General features: G+C 41.1%; 1 non-coding gene and 1 pseudogene across 1 annotated transcript; one reads left to right on the plus strand and one right to left on the minus strand.

The window, feature by feature from the left end:
• Window positions 1-7,501: 7,501 nt before the first annotated feature.
• On the minus strand, window positions 7,502-8,075 carry LOC123841641 (large ribosomal subunit protein uL11-like; annotated as a pseudogene).
• Window positions 8,076-11,343: 3,268 nt separating this feature from the next.
• LOC123845128 (small nucleolar RNA SNORA70) lies at window positions 11,344-11,477 on the plus strand. Its single transcript, XR_006790963.1, has one exon. It is a non-coding gene; the product is annotated as a small nucleolar RNA SNORA70 (small nucleolar RNA).
• Window positions 11,478-26,641: the final 15,164 nt, after the last annotated feature.

Genomic DNA, 26,641 nt, shown 5'->3' on the forward strand with positions numbered 1-26,641 from the left:
AGTGTGATTAAAGATCAGGTGTTTGTGTAGGTTGTCATCCTGTCTAATTAACATAACTAGAATGAAGATTGTCGTTTGAGAAAAATAAAATCTTGCCCTCCATTGTCCTTGGTTGAAAGTAAATGTATATTTAATATTGTAAATGTGCACTGTAATAACCACAGGAGCAACCCAGCAGCTGTCATTACTGAGAAATTAAATTATTTTTCCTTCAGTACAGGGTCAAACTCCTATAATGGGTCTGCTAACATTTTTAAATGTTTAAGTTGTAATAATAAAAACATTATATGAGAGTTTGGATTTATTCTTAAATTCCAGAAGTTCATTCAATATTGGCAATAGCTTTAGTTTAGTCAAATATTGACTTTAGTATTTATTCCTTCTGCATTTATCCAAAATGTGTATTCAGAGCATCTCTGTCTTTAACCTTTCACATGGTGACCTTTAACCTCTCCACAACTAGCCACCTGCAGGGGAACTATCTGGTATTTCCTTGGGCTTACTTCCTCATGTTTAATTTCCTCATGAAGCCCTAGCCAGAGGTGGGAATACTCACACAGATTTTGGGATAGACCAGACAGAGCCTCATACACCTCTGGGGAGAAGGGTATCCTTTTATAAAGGAGTTCTTGGTTTGCTCTTTCATTGGTCAATTACTTGATCCCAACTAGCCTATCTTTCCCATGGGAAGGAAAGATAGGGTGTGGAGAACATCCTTCAGCCTGTCCTCAAGACTGGTGCCCACTAATGCTTGCCACCAAAGCTTCCTATAAATGGCCAGTGGGTGTGAAGATATTTACTGAGCACGTATTGGGTTCCAGCGTCAGCAGTAGGGATTGTGGAGTGCCTAGAGTCTACGACAGAATTATCCTACCCTTGAGATGCTTACACAGAGAAGTTAGAGCAACACTAAGGGCCGACTGATGTGGCACTGTTTCAGAATGCAAAATGCCCAGATCTGGTAAGGGGAAAAGTATTCTGCGCAGGCCTCAGAAAGAGCTAGAACTTGAGAAAGATCTTGAAAGGTGGATAATAATATATTTTGTTTTTAAAAGATTTTACTTATTTGTCAGAGAAAGAGAGAGAGGGAGGGAGAGCACAAGTGGGGGAGCGAGAGAGGGAGAAGCAGGCTTCCCGCAGAGCAGGGAGCCCGATGCGGGGCTCCATCCCAGGACACTGGGATCATGACTTGAGCAGAAGGCAGACGCTTAACTGACTGAGCCACCCAGGTATTCTGAAAGATGGATAACAATATGTATTTACTTTTTAAAAAGATGTGAATGTATAGCTTAATAAACTCTTGCATGTATATGTATATACCTAACTACCACCCACATTAAGGTGGAACATTTCAGCACCCCAATAGCCTCCCTTGTGTCCCACTGGGGCAATAATAATCTCCAGGAGGAACCACTCTTCTGACTTCTATCACAATAGATTCTTTTTTTTTTTTAAGATTTTATTTATTTATTCGACAGAGACAAACACAGCGATATTTTAGGTAAGAACCCAAGTAGGGGGAGTATGAGAGGGGGAAGCAGGCTTCCCACCAAGCAGGGAGCCCGATGCGGGGATCGATCCCAGGACCCCGGGATCATGACCCGAGCCGAAGGCACACGCTTAACGACTGAGCCACCCAGGTGCCCCCACAATAGATTATTTCCCTCTGTGTTTGAACATCATTCAAAACGAATCATACAGTATGTACTTTTTTTGGACTGGCTTCCTTCATTCCACATTATGTCTGTAAAATTCATCCATTTTATTGTATGTAGGTGGAGTTCATTAACTTTCATTGTTACATAATATTTGATGTATAACTATATCACAATTTTCTCATCCATTCCATTGTTGATGATATAGGGGTTGTTTCCAGGTTTGAGCTATTATTATGAAGCTTCTATGAACATTCTTTTTTTTTTAAAGATTTTTTAAAAATTTATTTGTTTGAGAGAGAGCACAAGCAGGGGGGAGTGGCAGGCAGAGGGAGAGAGAGAAGGTGTCAGTAGAGAGCCCAGTGTGGGACTTGATCTCCCAGGACCCTGGGATCATGACTTAAGCTGAAGGCAGATGCTTAATGACTGAGCCACCCAGGCGCCCTATTCTATGAACATTCTTATACATGATTTTTAGAGACACAAGTGCTCATTTCAGTTGGGTATGTACCTAAGAAATGGAATTGCTGGGTCATGGGTTTTTCTTATACTTAGCTTTGGTAATGCTGCCAATTTTCTGAAATCGTGGTATCAAGTTACACTCCCACCAAGAGTGTCTGAGAATTCCAGTTCCTGCATATTCCTGCCAAAACGTGGTATCGTCAGTCCTTTCAAATTTAGCTTATCTGGGGGATGTAGTGCTATGTAATTTGTATTCCCTTGATAATTAATGAAGTCAAATACCTTTTCATATACTTATTGGCCATCTGGATAGCTCATTCAAATCTTTGTGAAGTACCTGTTCTTATCTTTGGCCCATTTAAAAAGATTACATTGTCTTTTTGTTACTAGTTTTGGCGTTTCTTTCTATATTTTAGGTAAGATTTGCTTTGACAGATACCGCAATAATCTTTTGGTCTGTGGCATGCCTTTTCACTCACCTAATAGTATGTTTTGGTGAATATGTTAATTCTAATGAAGTTTAATTTACTAATGTATTTTTTATGGTTAGTGATTTTCTTTAATAGACTTTACTTTTTAGAGCGGTTTTAGGTTCAAAGCAAAACTGAGCAGGAGGCACAGAGATTTCGCATAGACCCTGTACCCTCACACCCATTATTGTAGCCTCTCTCTGTTATCAACACTCCTCACCAGAGGAATACGTTTGTTACAATCAATGAACCTACATCAACACGTCACTATCAATCAAAGTTCATAGTTTACGCTAGGGTTCACTCTTGGGCTTGCACATTCTACAGATTTGGACAAATTTGTAATGACTTGTATTTACCATTATAGTAACTTACAGAGTAGTTTTACTGTCCAAAAAATCCTCTGTGTTCTGCCTGTCCATCCCCCTCTCCCCTGATAATCCCTGGCAACCACTGCTCTTTTTACTGTCTCTATAGTTTTGCCTTTTCCAGAATGTCTTATAGTTGGGATCACACAAGTATGTAGCCTTTTCAGATTGGCTTCTTTCACTTAATAATACGCATTTAATTTCTTACATGTCTTTTCATGGCTGATAGCTCATTTCTTTTTAGTATTGAATAATTTTACATTGTATGGATGTACCACAGCTTGTTTATCTGTTCACTACTGAAGGACGTCTTGGCTGCTTCCAAGTTTTGGCAATGATACTGTTATTGAATAATAGTATTCAGTTTATTGTATAACTGAATAAAGCTGTCATAAACATCCATGTACAGGTTTTTGTATGTTTTAAACTCCTTTGGGTAAATCACTGTATGATAAGAGTATGTTTAGTTTTGTAAACTGCCAAACTAGATTGCAAAGTGGGTGTTTTGCATTCCCCCAGTGACAAATAGGAACTCTCTTTCCTAGTGCTCCACATCCTAACCAGCATTTGGTTTTGTCAGTGTTCTGGATTTTGGCCATTCTAGTAGGTATGTAGTGCTATCTTGTTGTTTTAATTTTCTTTTCCCTGTGACTTATGATGTGAAGCATCTTTTCATATGCTGATTTGCCATCTGTATATCTTCAGTGAGGTGTCTGTCAAGGTTTTTGGCTCATTTTAAAATCAGATTTGTTGTTTTCTTATTGTTGAATCTTTTTTAAAGAAAGATTTTATTTATTTAGTTGAGAGAGGGAGTGAGCGAGAGAGAGAAAGGACAAGCAGGTGGAGTGGCAGAGGGAGAGCGAGAAGCAGGCTCCCCTCTGAGCAGGGAGCCCGATGCAGGGCTGAATCCCAGGACCCTGGGATCATGACGTGTGTGAGCCAAAAGCAGATGCTTAACCGACTAAGGCACATAGACGCCCCTTATTGTTGAGTCTTAAGAGTTCTTTGTATATTTTGGACAATAGACCAATATCAGATGTGTTTTTTATTTTATTTTATTTATTTATTTGACACAGAGAGAGGGAGAGAGAGTGAGAGCATAAGCAGGGGGAGTGGCAGGCAGGCAGAGGGAGAGGCAGGCTCTGTGCCGAGCAAGGAGCCCGATGTGGGACTCAATCCCAGGACCCCGGGATCATGACCTGAGCCGAAGGCAGATGCCCAATGACTGAGCCACCCAGGCGCCCCTCAGATGTGTTTTGCAATTATTTTTCTCCCAGCCTGTGGCTTGTCTTTCCATTCTCTTGACATTGATTTTTGCAGAACGGAAGTTTCTAATTTTAATGAAGTCCAGTTTATCCATTGTTTCTTTCATGGATTGTGCCTTTGGTGTTGTATAAAAACTCATCGCCGTACCCAAGGTCTTCTAGGTTTTCTCCTGTGTTACCTTCTAGGAGTTTTGGAGTTCTGCCTTTTACATTTAGGTCTGTGATCCAGTTTGAGTTAGTTTGGTGAAGGGTTTAAGGTCTGTGTCTGGACTTCATGTTTCTGCATGTGGATGTCCAGTTGTCCCAGCACCACTGGTTGAAAAGATGGTCTTTGCTCTATTGTATCACCTTCGCTCCTCTGTGAAAGATCAATTGACTGTATTTATGTGGATCTGTTTCTGGGCTCTCTGTTGCGTTCCATTGATCTATTTGTCTATTCCTTAGTCCGTATCACACTGTCCTGATCACTGCTGTAGCTTTAGAGCTCCTTTGTCACCTGTCCCATGTGACCATATGTTCATGTCTGTTTGTAGACTCTATTTTTGTTCCATTGGTCTGCTAATCTATTCTTGTGCCAATACCTTCCTATCTTAGTTGCTCTGGCTCTAAAATAAGTTTTGATATCTGGTAGTGTAAGTCATCCAGTTTTATTATTCTATTTCAAGATTGCCTGGGTTTTTCTATTCTTTGATTTTTTTTCATATACATTTTATAATTACCTTGTCAATATCTTTAAAAAATGCTGTGATTTTAATTGAGATTCCACTGAATTTATAAATGAAATTAGGGAGATCTGACATCTTCAAATACTAAGTTGTCCATCCATGAACATGATATATTCCTCCATTTTGGGGGGTATTCTTTAATTTTTTCAGCAGTGTTTTATGTTTCACATTTTCAGTGTAGAGGTCTTGTACTTCTTTTATTAGATTTATTCCTAGGCATTTTTTTTGTTTGTTTTGGTTCTATTGCAAATGCTGTTTTTAAAAGTTTACTTTCTAATCATTTGTTTTCAGTATATGGAATGCAATCATTTTTTGTGTTTATTTATTTTAATTATTGTAAAATATACATAACAAAATTTACCATTTTAACCATTTTTAGGTGCATGGTGTAAGGGGTGTTAAATACATTCACATTGCAAACATGCAATTGATTTCTTTTGGTAACAGCTCTATTGAGATAGAATTCAAACATCATACTATTCACCGTTTAAAGTGGGCAAATTCAGTGGCTTTTAGTATATTCACAGAGATGTGCAGCCATCAGCACAACCAATTTTAGAACATTTTCATCCCCCCAATAAAGCACCCCGTACCCGTTAGCTATCATTTCTCAGTGCTCCCCAGGCCCCAGCCCCTGGCAACCGCTAATCTGCTTTCTGTCCATCTATTCCCTTCTCAGATTGCAGGGGTTTGAGAGGTTTAAAAGAATGGCTGGAGCTTCATCTCTCCTTGTGGGTAATGCTTTAAGAGTTCCTGTAGATAGATGTCTTACCTGCTCCTGGACTCTGTCAGTCTTTAAGACACTTGCATTCTTTTTTTTGCTTCTCTGCTCAGTTCTTAGCTTTCTATTTCTTTTCCGTTTCTTATTCATGAAACAAAGAAGTACGTTTCTAACGTCTGTCACTCTCCCTCTCTGAAAGTTGAGGTAACAAACCCACTCTTCCTTGTTGGTGGGTTCTTCTAACCCCAACACAATGTCCTTCTTGGTGGCGTGCCTTTCCCTGGTTCATTCAGCTGCCGCTTGAAAACACTGATGTTTTCTCTATTCCTATTCTCCTGTCTTTCCTTCTCTCATGCAACAATTTTTTTTTCCATGCAATTGATTTTTAAAATCAGTTCTATTTTTAAAAATATTTTATTTATTTATTGGGGGGAGAGAGAGAGAGAGAAAGCACGAGTAGGGGAGGGAGGCGGAGGGAGAGGGAGAAGCAGGCTCCCTGCTGAGCAGGGAGCCCCATGCGGGACTCAATCCCAGGACCCTGGGATCATGGCCTGAGCCAAAGGCAGATGCTTAACTGACTGAGCCACCCAGGCGCCCCTGGGTTCTATTGAGGTATAATTCACATGTGCTTGAATTCACCAATTTTAAGTGCATAGTTTAATAAGTTTGATAAATGTATATCGCCATGCGACAGTGAAGGTGTCAGCTGGGCTGACAATTAAGATATAGAATATTTCCATCATCCCCCAAAGTTATGCCTCTCTACAGGTAACCCCAAGCAGCCCTCCTCCTAGGCCCTTGGCATCCACTAATCTGTTTTCTCTGACTATAGTTTTGCCTTTTTAAGAATTTCACAAAAAGGAATTATACAGTAGGTATCTTTTATGTCTGGCTTCTGTCACTTAGCATAATGCTTTTCATATTTACCTATGTTGTGTGTATCAGTAATTTGTTCTTTTTTAAAAAAATTACTGAATAGTATCCACTGTATGGATATACCACAGTTGATCTATTCACCAGTTGAGGGACATTTAGGTTGTTTCCAGTTTGTGGCTACTAGGAATGAAGTTGCTGGGACATTCTTGTACAACTCTTTGTTTGGAAATATTTTTTCATTCCTCTTGTATATATACCTAGGAGCAGGATTGCTAGGCTAGATGGTAAATATATGTTTGACTATAAAGAACTGCTAACCTGTTTTCTAAATGGGGCTATGCCAATTTGTATTTCCACCAGCAATGTAGGAGAGTTACATTTGGTCTGCATCCCTGCCACACTGACTAATCTAGCCATTCTAGTGGGTAGGCAGTAAAATACCATTGTGGTTTTAATTTGCATTCTTCTGATGAATAATGATGTTAAGCATCTTTTGTGTACTTGTCATTTTGTATACCTTCTTTGGTAAAGTGTCTGTTCAGATCTTTTATCTATCTTAAAAAATCAGATTGTCTTATTGATTTGGGAGTGGGAGTGTGTGTGTGTGTGTGTGTGTGTGTGTATCACGCTGTGGGAAGCTGGATGAATAATGGCCCTCTAAAGATGTTTATGTCCTAATCTCCAGAATCTATGAATATGTTACCTTGGATCTTGAGATGGGGAAATTATCCTGGTGGGTCCAATGTAATCACAAGGGTCTTTATAAGATGGAAGTAGGAGTGTCAGCATCACAGGTAGAGATGGAAGCAGAAGTTGTCGTGCTGTGGGGCTGCAAGCCAAGGAATACAAGCAGCCTCGAAAAACTGGAAAAGACGAGGAAACAGATTCTCCCTGGAGCCTCCAGGGGGAAAGCAGCCCAGCTGACACCTTGATTTTAGCCCAGTGAGACTGATTTTAGGCTGTGTTTTTTTGTTTTGTTTTTGTTTTTTTTGTGGTTGTCAAATGATCCTTTATTGAAACATTTTCCTTTGTAGTTAACTAGCTGGGCATTCCACCGCACCACTGTTGATGTCATCTATGATGTCATGAGGGTGGCGGCCATCAACATTGCAGCCCACAGACTGGGCAGGCCCCAGGATTTCTTTAATGGTTCCAGAGAGTTCTCTGGCTAAAGATCGGTGTTGCATCTGTTGGGCAATATTGACGATCTCATCAAAAGTGATATTTCCACTGTGCTTAATGTTTTTCTGCTTCTTTCTGTCCCTTGGCGGTTTCCTTGAGGGCTTTGATCATCAGGGCAGAGGCAGAAGGTACCACTTCAATCTGGGCCTGTCTGTTCTGAATGGTCAGTTTCACCGTCATCCTCAGACCCTTCCAATCACTGGTTGCCTTGATGAGGTCATCACCAAACTCTTTTGGAGACAGACCCAGGGGGCCGATCTTGAGGGCCAGGGCAGACGTGGCACCGACTTCGCCACCTGTGCACCTCAGGTACATGACTTTGACCTCGTCAGGGTTGAACTTAGGGGGCATGGCGGAGGTGGCTGGTGTCGGATGAACCTGGATTCGGGTCGACCGAAAAAAGTTGCACCTTTTTCTCCCCGAGCCAAAAGCCAAAAGTGATTTTAGGCTGTTAACCTCTAACTGTAAGATAATCGATTTGTAGGGCACCTGGGTGGCTCAGTCTGTTAAGCATCGGCCTTTGGCTCAGATCATGATCCCAGAGTCCTGGGATCAAGTCCCACATCGGGCTCCCTGCTCAGCGGGAAGTCTGCTTCTGCCCCTCCTCCCCCTGCTTGTGCTCTCTCTCAAATAAGTAAATAAAATCTTAAAAGATTCTAAAAAAAAGGTAATTGATCTGTATTGTTTTAAGTCACCATGTTTGCAGTAATTTGTTAGAATAGAGGTGTGCCAGCATTCAGTGTTTCTGGAATGATTCTAAGCCTTTTTTCTCTGCTTGTAAGTCAGTCTTGTTTTTGGTTCTACCGTATTATTCTGAGTGGAGGAAGCAGGGTGTTCAGGAGGTGAGAACAGCACAAGAAAGCCGACCCAAAGTGGACATGAGCATCTGCTGCGCAGAGCGGATGGGTCTCAGATGGAGTAGAGTGTGTTGGAGAGCGGGACATGAGGTTATGTGGTGCAAGCAGAGGAATTTGGCCTTGAGAACCCACTGAGATTGGGGCGTTTGAGTGGTTCGCTGGAAGTATGGGGCAGGGGCAGCGGGACTGGGATGAAACAGGCAATGGGGAAAAAAGACTTTCCCAGTCTCTCTCACTCCGTCTGGGGGGAAGGTGAACCAGGCATGCTTGTGACTATTATTTTAGAACAGCATTGCAGAGTTCTGCGAACCAAACGGATCCTGTTCATGAGGGATGGGGGCTCTGGGAGGTCACAGCCATCTCATCTGTCTAGGACCCTCTGGCTCTCTAGATTGCCCAGCATGCCCCCCCCCCCCCCCCCGCGTCAATCTTCTTCCAAACTGGCGCAGGCCTTACTGAGGACATTCAGAAGCAGTGCTGTCTGCCTGGCCCACCCTTCACTGTAGCCCAGCAGCATTTCAATATACCAGCAGGGCCATGGGGTTTCTTGGAGGGTGGCCTTCTGCAAAGGAGCCAAAACATACCGGCTGCGATCTCGAAAGCTATGCACCTTTGTCTTCTCTACTTCTCTGGCTCTGGTGGCGCGGCCATCACACCGCATCTACCCAGCCCTGGGGACCAAGACTTCCATCCCTGAAACCCAGCATACCTCCAGACCCCTGGCCAAGGAATTTTCCATTCTCTTTTCTACTTCTACCTAGCCTAGGGCAGTTCAAATGCAACCTCCTCCAGGAAGACTTCCCTGATAGCTCCACCTAAATAATACTTATTCTCTACACTGCACATTTTCAGTGCCCAGTGATTGTCTGTGTACTATTTCATTGTATATTATGTGGTCCTCTAATCATTCTGAAAAGGCAAGTGCGGATGGACGCCTTGTCTTCCAGTGAGATGCTTCTTGAGGACAGGGAGCAACCTTTCTTCATTTGTGCCACATCTCACCAAATATATTGTAAACCACTTGGGGACAGGTGCTGGTCTACACGAAGACAGTGTTTATGATGCCATTCCAAAAGTTGTTCAGTAAACTCTTGAGGGGTAGGATGACTGGACTGGAACTAAATAAGAGGCGAGGAGGACTTCTTTGGGAGCCCAGAAGAGAACATCTGTTTATTGAAAAAGGCATTTCCTTTCTAGTGGTATCAATTCCTAAATTTAGGGCAAACCTATTAGCCGGCACTAGTATTTTACACTGTCAAAAATTGGGCTTCTGGTCCCTAGTCCCTTTTTTCCGTGTGTGTGTGTGTGTGTGTACTCTCTTTTCAATATTTTACAGACAGTAGAAGTTTAGTGAGTATCTTGTATGATAAACATTAAGGACTCCAAGATGAGTAATAGGTGATGTTTCTCTGCAGGTGGGCAATCTTAGCTGCTCTGAGTCTTTACCTGTCTGGGTGCATGTCACTCACAAACCTCCATCTCCAGCCCCAAGCTCCTTCCCCTAACATTTCTCATGTTAGGTTTTAGGCAATTTCCCACGTGTCAAAATACAGACAATAAGACTGCAGTCCCAAGAGGAGAGAGGTAATGATTCTCCTTGCCGAGAGCCACCCTCCCCTGCCATGATGTCACATGGCTTGTTGAAGCTGTGGAAGGAGTGAGGGGTGGGGGATCCTAATTCGTGGTTGGATTTTGGCAGAAAGCTGAGACACCCAGAACACTAGAGACCACCTCCTACCAGTGGGAAGCTGAGTTAAAATCAAGAGAAACTAGTGGTTAAATTCAGTCTTCCCATGCACAAGAAAAAAAACACATTTTATAACATCAGAGGAAAAAATTAATGATCACCTACTAAAATGAATGAAAGCAGCAGGAGTAGTAACAACAACAAGGACAACAGGACAGAGTGGGAAACAAATACGGTATAATTTGGAGAGTTTATAGTTAGTGTGGGGGGACAGACCCACTCTAAGGATATGCCCTCCTTTGGTAGCACTGACTTGGCTTCTGCATCCTAGCTTGCATGTACATGGGAACTGTGTGGGAGCTGATAAAGGTGTTTCACCAAGACCTCAATCCAATCCAGTCTCCATCCTCCCCTTTTGCAGCTTCCCCTTCCTCCAAAAAAAGTTTTTTTTCTTTTTTTGGCAAGGTGGGTGGTGTCTGTGGTTAGGACAATGCCTCACATTGCCAGGAGACGGCAGCAGATCATCCCCCCCACCCCCACCCACACCACCCAGGTGTAACCTCAGCGCTTCCTAGGATTCCAGCCAGTGATTACTGAGTACCCACTACGTGCCAGGCTCTGTGCTGGGCACTGGGGATGCAAAGCTGACTAAGATATGGTCCCTGCTCTGGAGGAGCCCATGGTTTAAATGAGTGAGACAGCCATGGAAATGCATACAGTGCCAAACGGGGTGAGGTGCGAAGGCAGAAGGCTCCTTGGGGGACTGCTGTGTCTCAAGGAGGGGTGGGGACAATAGGGGCATTAAAAAGCACCTCAGAGGGGCACCTGGGTGGCTCAGTTGTTAGGCATCTGTGTTCGGCTCAGGTCATGATCCCAGGGTCCTGGGATAGAGCCCCGCATCCGCCTCCCTGCTCAGCAGAGAGTCTGCTTTGCCCTCTCCCACTCCCCCTGCTTTTGTTCCTGCTCTCACTCTCTCTCTCTCTGTCAAATAAATAAATAAAATCTTAAAAAAAAGAAAAGTAAAAAGCACCTCAGAAGAGGAGATGCTTGAACTGGGTCTTGAAAGATGATGGGTCTGCAGCCAATTAAACTGACTCTGCTCTTTCCCCATGGGGGCCCAGTGTGCAATGGCTGCAAACAGGAGCCTCCTTGGTAGTGTATGCAGCCTGTTGATTGTATGGGTTGCCCTAAGGGACCTTGGAGACAGCCCTTTCCGGTGGACATTGATGTCCGACCTCACGTTATCTCTAATCTAGCTCCAGACAGGTATATAGGGTGCCTTTGGAAAACCCCAGGGCACAGTAGTCAGGGTCCATATTGGCCAAGTCATCGTGTCCATCCATACCAAGCTGTAGAACAAGGAGCATGTGACTGAGGCCCTATGAAGGGCCAAGGTCAAGTTCCCTGGCCACCAGAAGATCCACATTTCCAAGAAGTAGGGCTTTACTAAGTTTAATGCAGAGGAATTTGAAGACATGGTAGCTGAATAGCGGCTCATCCCAGATGGCTGTGGGTCAAATACATTCCTAATTGTGGTCCCTTGGACAAATGGCAGGCTCTGCACTCGTGAGAACCTCGGCACTGCGCCCTCCCTATTCATGCCCACCAATAAATCCTATTTCCTGTCAAAACAAAACAAGACCAAAAAAAAAAAAAAAGATGATGGGTTTTTTTTGCAGTGTACACAGACAGGAAAGACATCCCAGGCAGGGAAACCAGGGTGAGCATGACACTCACTATGGGCAAAAGTTGCTAGGGAGGGGGCAGGCCAAGAGCCTCGGGAAGTTGATGCATCATGGAGTGCGATCCTTGGCTGCCATACTGAAGACTAGAGCCATGAAGGAAATGAGAAGCCATCATAGGGGTTTAATTAGGCGAATAACACACTCAGATCTGCACTTTAAAGAAGTTCATTCTAGCTGTGTGGAGGAGAGATACCACAGGGATGTAGAAAGGGCAGACCTTAAGATTTACTTAAAACAGGTAGGGTGTGAGATGATGGTGGTCTGAACAAAGATGGAAGCAGTGGGGGTGGGAAGGAGGGCTGGGCATGAGGTTTGGTCTCTGATTAGATGGAGTGGGATGAGGGCAGAGGTCTCCCAGGTTTCTGGCTTCAGTGGTAGGGGTGAGTGCTGGTGGCACCTGATAGGTGAACAGAAGGGAGGAAGAGAGATCTGGCAAGAAAGATTATGTGTCATTGCCAAATATGGGGCATCATGTCCAGCTCTCCATTTTGTTCCTGCCATACTCCCCCAGTCTAGACTCTTACCACTTCTCACTGGTTCTGTGACAGAGACTTCCTGTTGGGTCTCACCATGTTTAGTCTCTCTCACTGTTGGAAGAGCTTTGACTTCTTTCATTCAATACATGTTTTTGGACAGCCCATTATGTGCAGGCACCGGGATAAGTTCCTTCCCCCACAGAGCTTATGGCCTAGCGGGAATGGGGATGAAGGATGAGACAGATAAGCTGATAGTTGCAATATAGTATGAAAAATGCTTTCATAGGTGAGAACATTCAGTGGGGTGGGATGTATAACCTGGACAGCAGCAGTATGGGCCAGAGGACCAAGGGAGATTTCCTAGAGCAATGACACTGAGGCTCAACTGGATGAGTAGAGGCTTGCCCAATGCAGGAGTGGGTGGCAATGGGGCTGGGGATGGGGAGAGAGTGTTTAAACAAGGCAGTGCAGTGTCTGACCCTGAGTTGTGCAGCACAGGAGAAAACAAGCAGGCTCCACTGGAGAGTAGACAGGAGAAATCATGTTGTTGGGTTTCCACCAAGGAAATGAGATGAAAAGGACATTCAATGAAGAGGATAGAGGGAAGTTTTTGTAGTGCAGAGACTTTTCCGAAGGCCTTGGGGAGAAGTTGGAAGGGAAAGAGGCAGAGGGATAGTTCGGGGGAGGAAGCACAGAGCAAATACGGCAACTCATTCATTTGTTCATTTTATTTAATAAGCAGGTCCTGGGGACCTAATCCAGGTCAGAAATACAGTAATGAGCAAGATGAGCAAGTTTCCCAATCTCATGGAACTTACCTTTTTGTGGGAGGAAAGATACAATAAATAAGATAATTTCAGATAGTAGGAAGTGCTATGAAGAATGGGAAATAGTATGTAATAGAGAGTGCCTGGGGGAGCTTAGTTTCTATTGTGGAAAATTTTAATTATATGTAGAAGTCAAGAAAATAGCATAATGAACTTTCCTGTACCCATCACCAAATGCACTATTGAGTTATTACCAGGTGGACAAAGTCATGTGGGCCATGGCTCTTGGTCTAAATAACATGCTTTTAGGTGTGATTAATTGAAATGGAATATAAAAGTTAAAAACAATGTTTGAAGATTATCTGTCAACCATGATTACAAGCACTCTATATAATTATTACTCTCTACGAAGTCATGAAGTAGATTTTTAGAAAAACTTTCTATGGTGGAAAATTTTAATCATAATGCAGAAGTCAAGAAAATAGTGTAATGAGCCTTCCTATACCCATCACCAAATGCACTATTGATTAACTCATAGCCGATCTTGTTTCACATATACTCCCACCCATTTCTCCCTCTCCCTTATTATTTTGAAGCAAATCCCAGACATATAATTTCATTCATAAATATTCAATATATATCTGTAAAAGATCTCTTAAAAAAAACATAAACACGATACCATTATCACACCAACCACCCACACAATTATTCTTTAATATCATCAAATATTCTGCTATCTCCAAATTTACAATTATTTCATATTTTTTTACAGTGTGTTTGTTTGGACCAGGATCCAAATAAAGTCCTACTTTATGATTGTTTGATTTGTTTCTTAGCTTTTTTGAACTTTGATATTCCCTTTCATCTCTTTTTTTCTCCCTTGAGATTTACTTATTGAAGGAACAAGTCTGTTTTCCCATATTTTGTATTTTGCTAACTATAGCCTCATGAATTGTTTAACATGTTCCTCTGTTCTTTCTATATACTGTAAAGTAATAGTTTGTTCTGGAGGCTTGATCAGATTCAGATTAGAGATGGGGGTGGGCAACAGAGATTATGCTAGGTTCTTCCATCAGGAGGAGCTATGTCATTTCTGGTTCTCTCTTTTTTTTTAGTGATGTTAGCACCCATTAGTTAATTATGAATTGAAAAATGGTGGTATTATTATATCATTGCTGCTTCTTTTATTAGCTGGCATACTTCTATAAAGAGATACTGCCACTTATAAACTGTTTTTGTTACCCAGTGGTACAATTTATATAGAAAAGCCTGAATAATTGCTTGATTTGTTCTATTTATTTACCATTTTTCAAAATAATGTTTTTTTTTAATACCCTTCAAAGGTGACCACTTTTTTCCCCTTTAAGAATCATTATGAACTCAGGCATGTAAATTAATATATTTGATATGTTCGATATATTTCAATATATTATAATTATTACCTTTTGATATATTTCAATATATTTGATATATTTCAATATATTGTAATTATTATCTTCATTAGTGTTTAAAATGTCTCATCTTTGGCCAGAAGGGGTTCTTTAAATTGGCTCTTGAGACTTGTTGACATTATCCTAATAATCTTTGATAGATTCCTTGCTCTTCAGGGTGGCAATATGTTCCAGGCTCATCTTACACACTTTTGTTCCCAGACCTGGAATCAACAATTTCTCCAAGAAGTCCTAGTTTCTTTTAGTGGGAAATGGTATTTGGAGACCACAGTCTTGGTGCTAGTGATAGACATATTTCTTTTTAAAATATTTTTAAAAATTGAGGCGCCTGGGTGGCTCAGTCAGTTAAGCATCTGACGTCAGCTCAGGTCATGATCCCGGGGTCCTAGGATGGAACTCCACATTGGTCTCCTGCTCAGCGGGGAGTTTGCTTCTCCTTCTCCCTCTGCCCTTCCCCCCACTCATGCTCTCTCTCTCTCAAATAAATAAAATCTTAAAAGAATACTTAAAAAAATTAACAGCTTTACCGAAGTATAAATACCATAAAATTCACCAATTTTAAGTGTATGATTCAATGATTTTTAGCATATTTACAGAATTTTGCAACCATCACCAAAATCTAATTTTAGAACATTTCTATCACCCCAAAAGAACTTCATGCTTACTAGAGTCCCTCCTCATTCTTACTCCCAGCCCTAGACAACCACTAATCTACTTTCTGTCTCTATGTATCTGCCTATCCTGGACATTTGTTATAAATGGAATCATGCAGTGTGTATTCCTTTATGTTTTACTTCTTTCATGGAGCATAAGACAGCATGTCTCAGTACTCCCTTCCTTTTTATTGTTGAATATTATTCCATTGCATAGAAATACCACACTTTGTGTGTCTGACTCCATTACGTTGTGAAGAGCACACAACGTTGAGGAAATATCCTTCCAGTACTCCAAAATTATGATCTGATTCAGCAAAGCTGCTCATGTCATTGATACACAAGTGAAGTTCCAACATACATATTTGTTGTTTCACTTCCATTTTGTTCATGAATAAAAATGAAATATCAACCAAAAAAAAAAAAAAAAGAAATACCACACTTTGTTTATCCATTCATCAGTTGATGGGCATTTGAATTATTTTCACCTCTTGGCTCTTGTGGATAGTGCTTCTATGAACATTTATGCACAAGTCTTTGTGAAGACATGTGTTTTCATTTTCCCTGGGTAGATACTCAAAGTAAAATTTCTTGGTTTATGGTAATTCTATATTTAACATTTTAAGAAACTGTCATATTATTTTCCAAAAAAGTGGTTGTGCCATTTTACATTTCCACCAGCAATGTATGAGGACTTCTATTTCTCCACATTCTCACCAACACGTGTTATTTGTCTTATTGACTATAGTTATTCTAGTGGGTATGAAGTAGTATCTCATTGTGGTTTTGATTTGCATTTTCTAGTGCCTAATGATGTTGAGTAGTTATTAATGTGCTTTTGGTCATTAATATATCTTCTTTGGAGAAATGTGTGTTCAGATACTTTGCCCATTTTTAAATTGAGTTATTGGTGCTTATTACTGAATTTTAAGAGTTCTTCAGGATATAAGTCGCATATATCTATATGACTTGTAAATATGTTCTCCAATTCTGTGGGTTGTCTTTTCACTTTCTTGACTGTGTCTTTCGAAGTGCCAAAGTTTTTAATTTGTCATTTTATTTTTTCCTTGTGCTTTTGCTTTTTTTTTTTTTTTAAGATTTTATTTATTTATTTGACAGAGAGAGATACAGCGAGAGAGGGAACACAAGCAGGGGGAGTGGGAGAGGGAGAAGCAGGCCTCCCACCGAGCAGGGAGCCCGATGCGGGGCTCGATCCCAGGACTCTGGGATCATGACCTGAGCCAAAGGCAGATGCCCAACAACTGAGCCACCCAGGCGCCCCGCTTTTTGCCCAACATAAGACTACAAAAATTTACTCTTATGTTTTCCCCTAAGTTTTTGTTCTAACATGTAGGCCTGTAATCCATTTGAGCTAATTTTTATGTATAGTGTGAGGTAGGGGCCCAAATTAATTTTTTTTTCCCTTCAGGTTATCCAACTGCTCCAGCATCATTTGTTGAAAAGACGATTTCTTTCCCATTGAATTTTCTTGGTACCTTTTTTTTTTAAGATTTTATTTATTGGGGCGCCTGGGTGGCTCAGTTGTTAAGTGTCTGCCTTCAGCTCGGGTCGTGATCCCAGGGTCCTGGGATCGAGCTCCGCGTTGGGCTCCCCACTCTGCGGAAGGCCTGCTTCTCCCTCTCCCACTCCCCCTGCTTGTGTTCTCTCTCTTGCTGTCTCTCTCTGTCAAATAAATAAATAAAAAGTCTTTAAAAAAAAAATTAAAAAAAAAAAAAAGACTGAGCGACCCAGGCGCCCCTTCTTGGTACCTTTGAAAAAAATCAATTGACTATAAAAGTAAGGGTTTATTTCTGGGCTTTCAATTATATTCCATCAACCTGTATGTCTGTCTTAAAGACAGTACTACACTGTCTTGATTATCTTTGTAGTAGTTTGAAATCAGGAAGTGTAAGTCCTCCTTTCTTTTTTAGAATTGTTTTGGGATTCTTTGCATTTCCATATGAATTTTACAATTAGCTTACCAATTTCCACAAAAAAGGCAGAAGGGATTTTTGTAGGGATTGTGTTGAATCTGTAGACCAATTAGGGGAGACTCTCCATCTTAATTATGTTTAGTCTTCTGATCCATGAATGTGGGATGTCTTTCTATTTGTTTAAGTCTTCTTTAATTTCTTTCAGCAATGTTTTATAGTTTTCATTGTACAAGTCTTAAACCCCTTTTGTTCAGTTTATTCCTAAGTATTTTATTCTTTTTGATCTTATTGTGAATGGGATAATTTTCTTAATTTCATTTTTATGTTGTTCATTGCTAGTGTATAGAAGTACAGCTGATTTTTATATATTGACTGTGAATTTGCTGAACTCCTTTATTAATTCTAGCTTTTTTTTTAGTGGATTTCTTCAGATTTTCTGTATACAAGAACATGTAATTTGTGGATAAGATAGTTTTATTTCTTCCTTTCTAACCTGGATGCCTCTTATACCTTTGTTGCCTAATACCCTGGCTAGAATATTCAGTACATTGTTGAATAGAATTGCTGATCATGTACATCCTTGTCTTCTTCCCAATCTTAGGGGGAAAGCTCTTGGTCTTTCACTATTAAATATGCTAGCTATAGGCTTTCACAGATGCTTTTTTATCATATTGAGGAAGTAACTTCCTATTCCTAGTTTGTTGAGGATTTTTTTCATGAATGGGTACATATTATCTTTATCCAGTTTTACAAATAAGGAAACTAGCACTCTATTTATAGATGATGTGATTCCAAAAACCAAGTTCTTTTTTTTTTTTAAAGTAATCTCTACGCCCAACATAGGACTCAAACTCACAACCCTGAGATCAAGAGTCATAAGCTCTACCAACTGAACCAGCCAGGTGCCCAAAGACCAAACTCTTTTTTTATATAATATATATATCATCAGTATTTATTCCAGAGGTAGAGTGCTAATATTTTTATATACCTGGTACATATTTTCTTTTCTTTAATTAACATGTAAGGTATTATTTGTTTCAGATGTATAGGTCTGTGATTCATTCATATTATTTGTTTCAGAGGTATAGGTCTTACACAACATCCAGCGCTCACTATGTACCCTCCCCAATGTCCATCACCCAGCCACCCCAACCCCCCACCCCCTCCCCTCCAGCAACCCTCAATTTGTTTCCTAAGATTAAGAGTCTCTTCTGGTGGGCGGAGCAAGATGGCGGAGGAGTAGGAGATCTGGATTTCGTCTGGTCCCAGGAATTCAGCTGGATAGGGATCAAACCATTCTGAACACCTACGAACTCAACAGGAGATTGAAGAAAAGAATAGCAACAACTCTCTGAACAGAAAAGCGACCACTTTCTGGAAGGTAGGACGTGCGGAGAAGTGAATCCGAGGCGATATTCGGGAGGATAGACGGTGGGGGAGGGGCCTCCGCCGGCCGCTTCTGGCAAGTGATAGAACCACGGAGCACAAATTGGAACTTTTAGAAGTCTGCTCCACTGAGGGACGTCGCTCCAGCGGCTAAGCAGGGGGTGGAACCCTTCGAGACAGTGTGGTCTCAGGACCCTCGGAGTCACAGGAAGACTGGGGGTGCCTGAGTGTGGCATAGCTCCCAGGGATCAGAGTGGGGAAGCCGGCTGCAGAAATGGAGCTGAGGCGCGGGCTCTCAGCTCGGGGTTGTCATAAACCGTGATCCATGGCACAGTCGGGCCCCTGCTCTTCCAGCAGGGACTGAACAAGCGGCAGATCCGGGGAGACTCCCCTTCCTCCCCTGGGAGGAGCAACGCGGGAGCGCACTGCAGGGATCTGCTGGGATTGGAGACTCCACACGGGGTCGGGTGCCGGAGACAGAAACGCTTGGTCACAGGCTGGGTGAGCATGGAGTGTGGCCGGAGACCAGGGAGATGGGAGTGACTGACTCCTTTTCTCTGGGGGCTCACTGAGGAGCGGGGCCCCGAGTTCTTGGCTCCTCCGGGGCGGAGATTGGGAGGCCGCCATTTTCACTCTTGGCCTCCAAAGCTGCACGGAAAGCTTGTAGGGAACAAAAGCTCCTGAGAGCAAACCCGAGCAGATTACTTAGCCTGGAGGGGGCAAGGGTGGGGCAATTCCGCCTCCAGCAGAGACATTTGGAAACCACAGCAACAGGCCCCTCCCCAGAAGATCAGCGAGAACAGCCAGCCAAGACCAAGTTTACCAATCAATGAGAACGGCAGAACTCCAGAGCTAGGAGAATAATGCACATAGAATCCATGGCTTTTTTTATCATGATTCTTTAGTCTTCCAAAGTTCATTTTTTTTAATTTCTTTTTTTTTTAATTTTTCTTTTTCCCTTTTTCAACCAACATCTTATCAATCCCTTTTTTAAAACATTTTTTATTTTTCATTTTTAGACTCATTCTATCCCTTCATAGTAGTTACCCTTATTTTTGGCATATATATTTAAGTTGTTCCCTCTTTAAAATTTTGAGATACAGTTTCTTTTAACAGATCAAAATATACCCTAAATCTCTAGTGTATGGCTTTGTTCTAGTCTCCTGCCTGATCACATTCTCTCCCCCCCCTTTTTTTTAAAATCCTCTTCTTTCTTTTTTCAAACAACTTCTTATATTATCAATTCCTTTTATAAATTTTTTTATAATTTTCATCTTTACAGTCATATTACATCCCTTCATCATATCAACCCTTATTTTTGTACATATATAAGTTTTTCTTTCCTTAAAATTTTGGGAGGCACTTTCTTCTAACAGACCAAAATATACCCAAAATCTAGTGTGTGGCACTGATCTACGCACCAGCCTGATCATATTTGATCATATTCTGTTTTTTTGTGTTTTGTTCTGTTTTTGTTTGTTTTTATATTTTTCTTTTTTTTTCTTTCTTTTCTCTTTCTTTCCCTTTCTTTTCCCCTGGCTTCAGGTCTTTTCTGATTTGTTTAGAGTATATTTTCTGGGGATGTTGTTACCCTGTTAGCATTTTGTTCTCTCATTCATCTATTCTCCTCTGGACAAAATGACAAGATGGAAAAAATCACCTCAACAAAAAGAACAAGAGGTAGTACCAACTGCCAGGGACCTACTCAATACAGACATTAGTACGATGTCAGACCTAGAGTTCAGAATCATGATTTTAAAGATACTAGCTGGGCTTGAAAAAAGCATGGAAGTTATTAGAGAAACGCTTTCTGGAGAAATAAAAGAACTAAAATCTAATCAAGTCGAAATCAAAAAGGCTATTAATGAGGTGCAGTCAAAAATGGGGGCACTAACTGCTAGGATAAATGAGGCAGAAGAGAGAATCAGTGATATAGAAGACCAAATGATGGAAAATAAAGAAGCTGAGAAAAAGAGAGGTAAACAACTACTGGATCACGAGGGCAGAATTCGAGAGATAAGCGATACCATAAGACAAAACAACATTAGAATAATTGGGATCCCAGAAGAAGAAGAAAGAGAGGGGGAGCAGAAGGTATATTGGAGCAAATTATAGCACAGAACTTCCCAAATTTGGGGAAGGAAACAGGCATCAAAATCCAGGAGGCACAGAGAACCCCTCTCAAAATCAATAAAAATAGGTCAACACCCTGACATCTAATAGTAAAACTTACAAGTCTCAGAGACAAAGAGAAAATCCTGAAAGCAGCTCGGGAGAAGAGATATGTAACCTACAATGGTAGATACATTAGATTGGCAACAGACCTATCCACAGAGACCTGGCAGGCCAGAAAGGACTGGCATGATATATTCAGAGCACTAAATGAGAAAAATATGCAGCCAAGAATACTATATCCAGCTAGGCTGTCATTGAAAATATAAGGAGAGATAAACAGCTTCCAGGACAAACAAAAACTTAAAGGAGGGGTGCCTGGGTGGCTCAGTTGGTTAAGTGACTGCCTTCGGCTCAGGTCATGATCCTGGAGTCCCTGGATCGAGTCCCGCATCGGGCTCCCTGCTCAGCAGGGAGTCTGCTTCTCCCTCTGACCCTCCCCCCTCTCATGTGCTTGCTCTCTCTCATTCTCTCTCTAATAAATAAATAAAATCTTAAAAAAAAAAACTTAAAGGAATTTGCAAACACAAAACCAGCCCTACAAGAAATATTGAAAGGGGTCCTCTAAGCAAAGAGAGAGCCTAAAAGTAACATACACTGGAAAGGAACAAAGACAATACACAGTAACAGTCACCTTACAGGCAGTACAATGGCACTAAATTCATATCTTTCAATAGTTACCCTGAATGTAAATGGGCTAAATGCCCCAATCAAAAGACACAGGGTATCCAATTGGATAAAAAAACAAGACCCATCAATATGGTGTCTGCAAGAGACTCGTTTTAGACCCAAAGACACCTCCAGATTGAAAGTGAGGGAATGGAAAAACCATTTACCATGCTAATGGACACCAAAAGAAACCTGGGATGGCAATCCTTATATCAGACAAATTAGATTTTAAACCAAAGACCGTAATAAGAGATGAGGAAGGACGCTATATCCTACTTAAAGGGTCTATCCAACAAGAAGATCTAACAGTTGTAAATATCTATGCCCCTAACATGGGAGTAGCCAATTATATAAGGCAATTAATAACAAAAGCAAAGAAACACATTGACAACAATACAATAATAGTGGGGGACTTTAACACCCCCCTCACTGAAATGGACAGATCATCTAAGCAAAAGATCAACAAGGAAATAAAGACTTTAAATGACACACTGGACCAAATGGACTTCACAGACATATTCAGAACATTCCATCCCAAAGCAACGGAATACACATTCTTCTCTAGTGCCCACAGAACATTCTCCAGAATAGATCACATCCTAGGTCACAAATCAGGTTTCAACCAGTACCAAAAGACTGGGATTGTTCCCTGCCTGTTTTCAGACCACAATGCTTTGAAACTAGAACTCAATCACAAGAGGAAAGTCGGAAAGAACTCAAATACATGGAGGCTAAAGAGCATCCTACTAAAGAATGAATGGGTCAACCAGGAAATTAAAGAAGAATTTAAAAAATTCATGGAAACCAATGAAAATGAAAACACAACTGTTCAAAATCTTTGGGATGCAGCAAAGGCAGTCCTAAGAGGAAAGTATATAGCAATACAAGCCTTTCTCAAGAAACAAGAAAGGTCTCAAATACACAACCTAACCCTACACCTAAAGGAGCTAGAGAAAAAACAGCAAATCAAGCCTAAACTCAGCAGGAGACGAGAAATAATAAAGATCAGAGCAGAAATCAATGAAATAGAAACCAAAAGAACAGTAGAACAGATCAATGAAACTAGGAGCTGGTTCTTTGAAAGAATTAACAAGATTGATAAACCCCTGGCCAGAATTATCAAAAAGAAAAGAGAAATGACCCAAATCAACAAAATCATGAATGAAAGAGGAGAGATCACAACCAACACCAAAGAAATACAAACAATTATAAGAACATATTATGAGCAACTATATGCCAGCAAATTAGATAACCTGGAAGAAATGGATGCATTCCTAGAGATGTATCAACTACCAAAACTGAACCAGGAAGAAGTAGAAAACCTGAACAGACCTATGACCACTAAGGAAATTGAAGCAGTCATCAAAAATCTCCCAAGAAACAAAAGCCCAGGGCCAGATGGCTTCCCAGGGGAATTCTACCAAACATTTCAAGAAGAATTAATACCTATTCTTCTGAAACTGTTCCAAAAAAATTGAAATGGAAGGAAAACTTCCAAACTCGTTTTATGAGGCCAGCATTACCTTGATCCCCAAACCAGAGAAAGACCCCATCAAAAAGGAGAATTACAGACCAATATCCTTGATGAACATGGATGCAAAAATTCTCACCAAAATACTAGCCAATAGTATCCAACAGTACATTAAAAGGATAATTCACCACGACCAAGTGGGACTTATCCCTGGGCTGCAAGGTTGGTTCAACACCCGTGAATCAATCAATGTGATACAATACATTAACAAAAGAAAGAACAAGAACCATATGATTCTCTCAGTAGATGCAGAAAAAGCATTTGACAAAGTACAGCATCCTTTCTTGATCAAAACTCTTCAGAGTATAGGGATAGAGGGTACATACCTCAATATCATAAAAGCCATCTATGAAAAACCTACAGCAAATATCATTCTCAATGGGAAAAACCTGAGAGCTTTCCCCCTAAGGTCAGGAACACAGCAAGGATGTCCACTATCACCACTGCTATTCCACATAGTATTAGAAATTCTAGCCACAGCAATCAGACAACAAAAAGAAATCAAAGGCATCCAAATCGGCAAAGAAGAAGTCAAACTCTCACTCTTTGCAGATGATATGATACTTTATGTGGAAAACCCAAAAGACTCCACCCCAAAACTGCTAGAACTCATACAGGAATTCAGTCAAGTGGCAGGATATAAAATCAATGCACAGAAATCAGTGGCATTCCTATACACCAACAACAAGACAGAAGAAAGAGAAATTAAGGAGTCGATCCCATTTACAATTGCACCCAAAACCATAAGATAACTAGGAATAAATCTAACCAAAGAAGCAAAGGATCTGTACTCAGAAAACTATAAAATACTCACAAAAGAAATTGAGGAAGACACAAAGAAATGGAAAAACGTTCCTTGCTCATGGATTGGAAGAACAAATATTGTGAAGATGTCAATGCTACCTAGAGCAATCTACACATTCAATGCAATCCCCATCAAAATACCATCCACTTTTTTCAAAGAAATGGAACAAATAATCCTAAAATTTGTATGGAACCAGAAAAGACCCCGAATAGCCAGAGGAATGTTGAAAAAGAAAACCAAAGCTGGTGGCATCACAGTTCCAGACTTCAAGCTCTATTACAAAGCTGTCGTCATCAAGACAGTATGGTACTGGCATAAAAACAGACACATCGATCAGTGGCACAGAATAGAGAGCCCGGAAATGGACCCTCAACTCTATGGTCAGCTAATCTTCGACAAAGCAGGAAAGAATGTCCAATGGAAAAAAGACAGTCTCTTCAACAAATGGTGTTGGGAAAATTGGACAGCCACATGCAGAAGAATGAAACTGGACCATTGCCTTACACCACACACACAAATAGACTCCAAATGGTTGAAAGACCTCAATGTGAGACAGGAGTCCATCAAAATCCTAAAGGACAACACAGGCAGCAACCTCTTCGACCTCCGCCGCAGCAGCTTCTTCCTAGAAACCTCACCAAAGGCAAGGGAAGCAAGGGCAAAAATGAACTAATCAACTATCTTGACTTCATCAAGATAAAAAGCTTTTGCACAGCAAAAGAAATAGTCAACAAAACCAGAAGACAACCAACAGAATGGGAGAAGATATTTGCAAATGACATACCAGATAAAGGGCTAGTATCCAAAATCTATCAAGAACTTATCAAACTCAACACCCAAAGAACAAAGAATCCAATCAAGAAATGGGCAGAAGACATGAACAGACCTTTGTCCAAAGAAGACATCCAAATGGCCAACAGACACAAGAAAAAGTGCTCAACATTGCTCGGCATCAGGGAAATCCAAATCAAAACCTCAATGAGATACCACCTCACACCAGTCAGAATGGCTAAAATTAACAAGTCAGGAAACGATAGATGTTGGTGGGGATGAGGAGAAAGGGGAACCCTCCTACACTGTTGGTGGGAATGCAAGCTGGTGCAACCACTCTGGAAAACAGTATGGAGGTTCCTCAAAAAGTTGAAAATAGAGGTACCATATGATCCAGCAATTGCACTACTGGGTATTTACCCCAAAGATACAAATGTAGGGGTCTGAAGGGGTACATGCACCCCAATGTTTATAGCAGCAATGTCCACAATAGCCAAACTGTGGAAAGAACCAAGATGTCCATCGACAGATGAATGGATAAAGAAGATGTGGTATACATACATACATACACAATGGAATATTATGCAACCATCAAAAGGAATGAGATCTTGCCATTTGCAATGCCGTGGATGGAACTGGAGGGTGTTATGCTGAGCTAAATAAGTCAATCAGAGAAAGACATGTATCATATGACCTCACTGATATGAGGAATTTTTAATCTCAGGAAACAAACTGAGGGTTGCTGGAGTGGTGGGGGGTGGAACGGATGTGGTGGCTTGGTGATAGACATTGGGGAGAGTATGTGCTATGGTGAGCAGTGTGAATTGTACAAGACTGTTGAATCACAGATCTGTACCTCTGAAACAAATAATGCAATATATGTTAAGAAAAAAAAGAAGAAGAAGAAGAAGATAGCAGAAGGGGAAGAATGAAGGGGGAGAAATTGGAGGGGGAGATGAACCATGAGAGACTATGGACTCTGAAAAACAAACTGAGGGTTCTAGAGGGGAGGGGGTGGGGGGATGGGTTAGCCTGGTGATGGGTATTAAAGAGGGCACGTTCTGCATGGAGCAGTGGGTGTTATGCACAAACAATGAATCATGGAACACTACATCAAAAACTAATAATGTACGGTATGGTGATTAACATAACAATAAAAAATTTTTAAAAAGGTCTCTTATGGTTTGTCTCCCTCTCTGGTTTTGTCTTGTTTCATTTTTTTCCCTCTCTTCTTCTATGATCCTCTGCCTTGTTTCTTGAATTCTGCATATCTGTGAGATCATATGATAATTGTCCAAAGACCAAACTCTTAATCACTGGGCTATCTCTATAGCATACTCTTCCACTTAATTATTTTCACTCAGGCTCCTCCTCTGTATTCTTACCTTCTGCTCACTTTGTTAATGTTGATCTTCTTCAGGATTCTTGGCCCTTTGCCCTTGTTTATTCTCTCCTGAGGCAAAAGAATGGCTTCGACCATTACCTCTAAGCCACAAAATCTATATCTTCAGTTCTCCTTAAACTCTAGTATATCCTAATGCTTCCAAGTCTTATCCACTTGGATATCTAAAGAAATCTCAAACCCCTCATGTTCCTAAAATTTCCCATTATCCCCTGTCCTCTCACATGGGTTCCTCTTTCTATATTTTCAACATCAAATGCTTCTTTCATTTACCTTATTCAAGTCTGAACCTGGGAGTGATCCCACATGCCTGCTTTTCCTTGGCCTCTTCTCTCACCTCTTCTAATCAATTGCCAAGTTCTGCCTATTTTAACCTCCAAATTATCTTTGTAATCTGTTCTTGTCTCTACATCTCCAGTGCTACTACCTCAGGTCAGGTGCCTATTATTTCTCACTCCTGCCTGCAGTCTTGTCCTCCTCAAGTCCACCTTCCACATCACAGAGTGATTTCTCTAAATCACAGATCCTCTGATATGTAAGCCTTTCAAAGACTCCCTGTTGCCACAGCATGGCAACAAGGCCTTTCTTCCTCAGTTGCATTTTGAATGCTT

This window comes from Mirounga angustirostris, unplaced genomic scaffold (genome assembly GCF_029215605.1).
Source record: "Mirounga angustirostris isolate CCGP_5_RB_7025 unplaced genomic scaffold, mMirAng1.0.hap1 SCAF_5, whole genome shotgun sequence".
In the NCBI taxonomy this organism is placed as follows: domain Eukaryota; kingdom Metazoa; phylum Chordata; class Mammalia; order Carnivora; family Phocidae; genus Mirounga; species Mirounga angustirostris.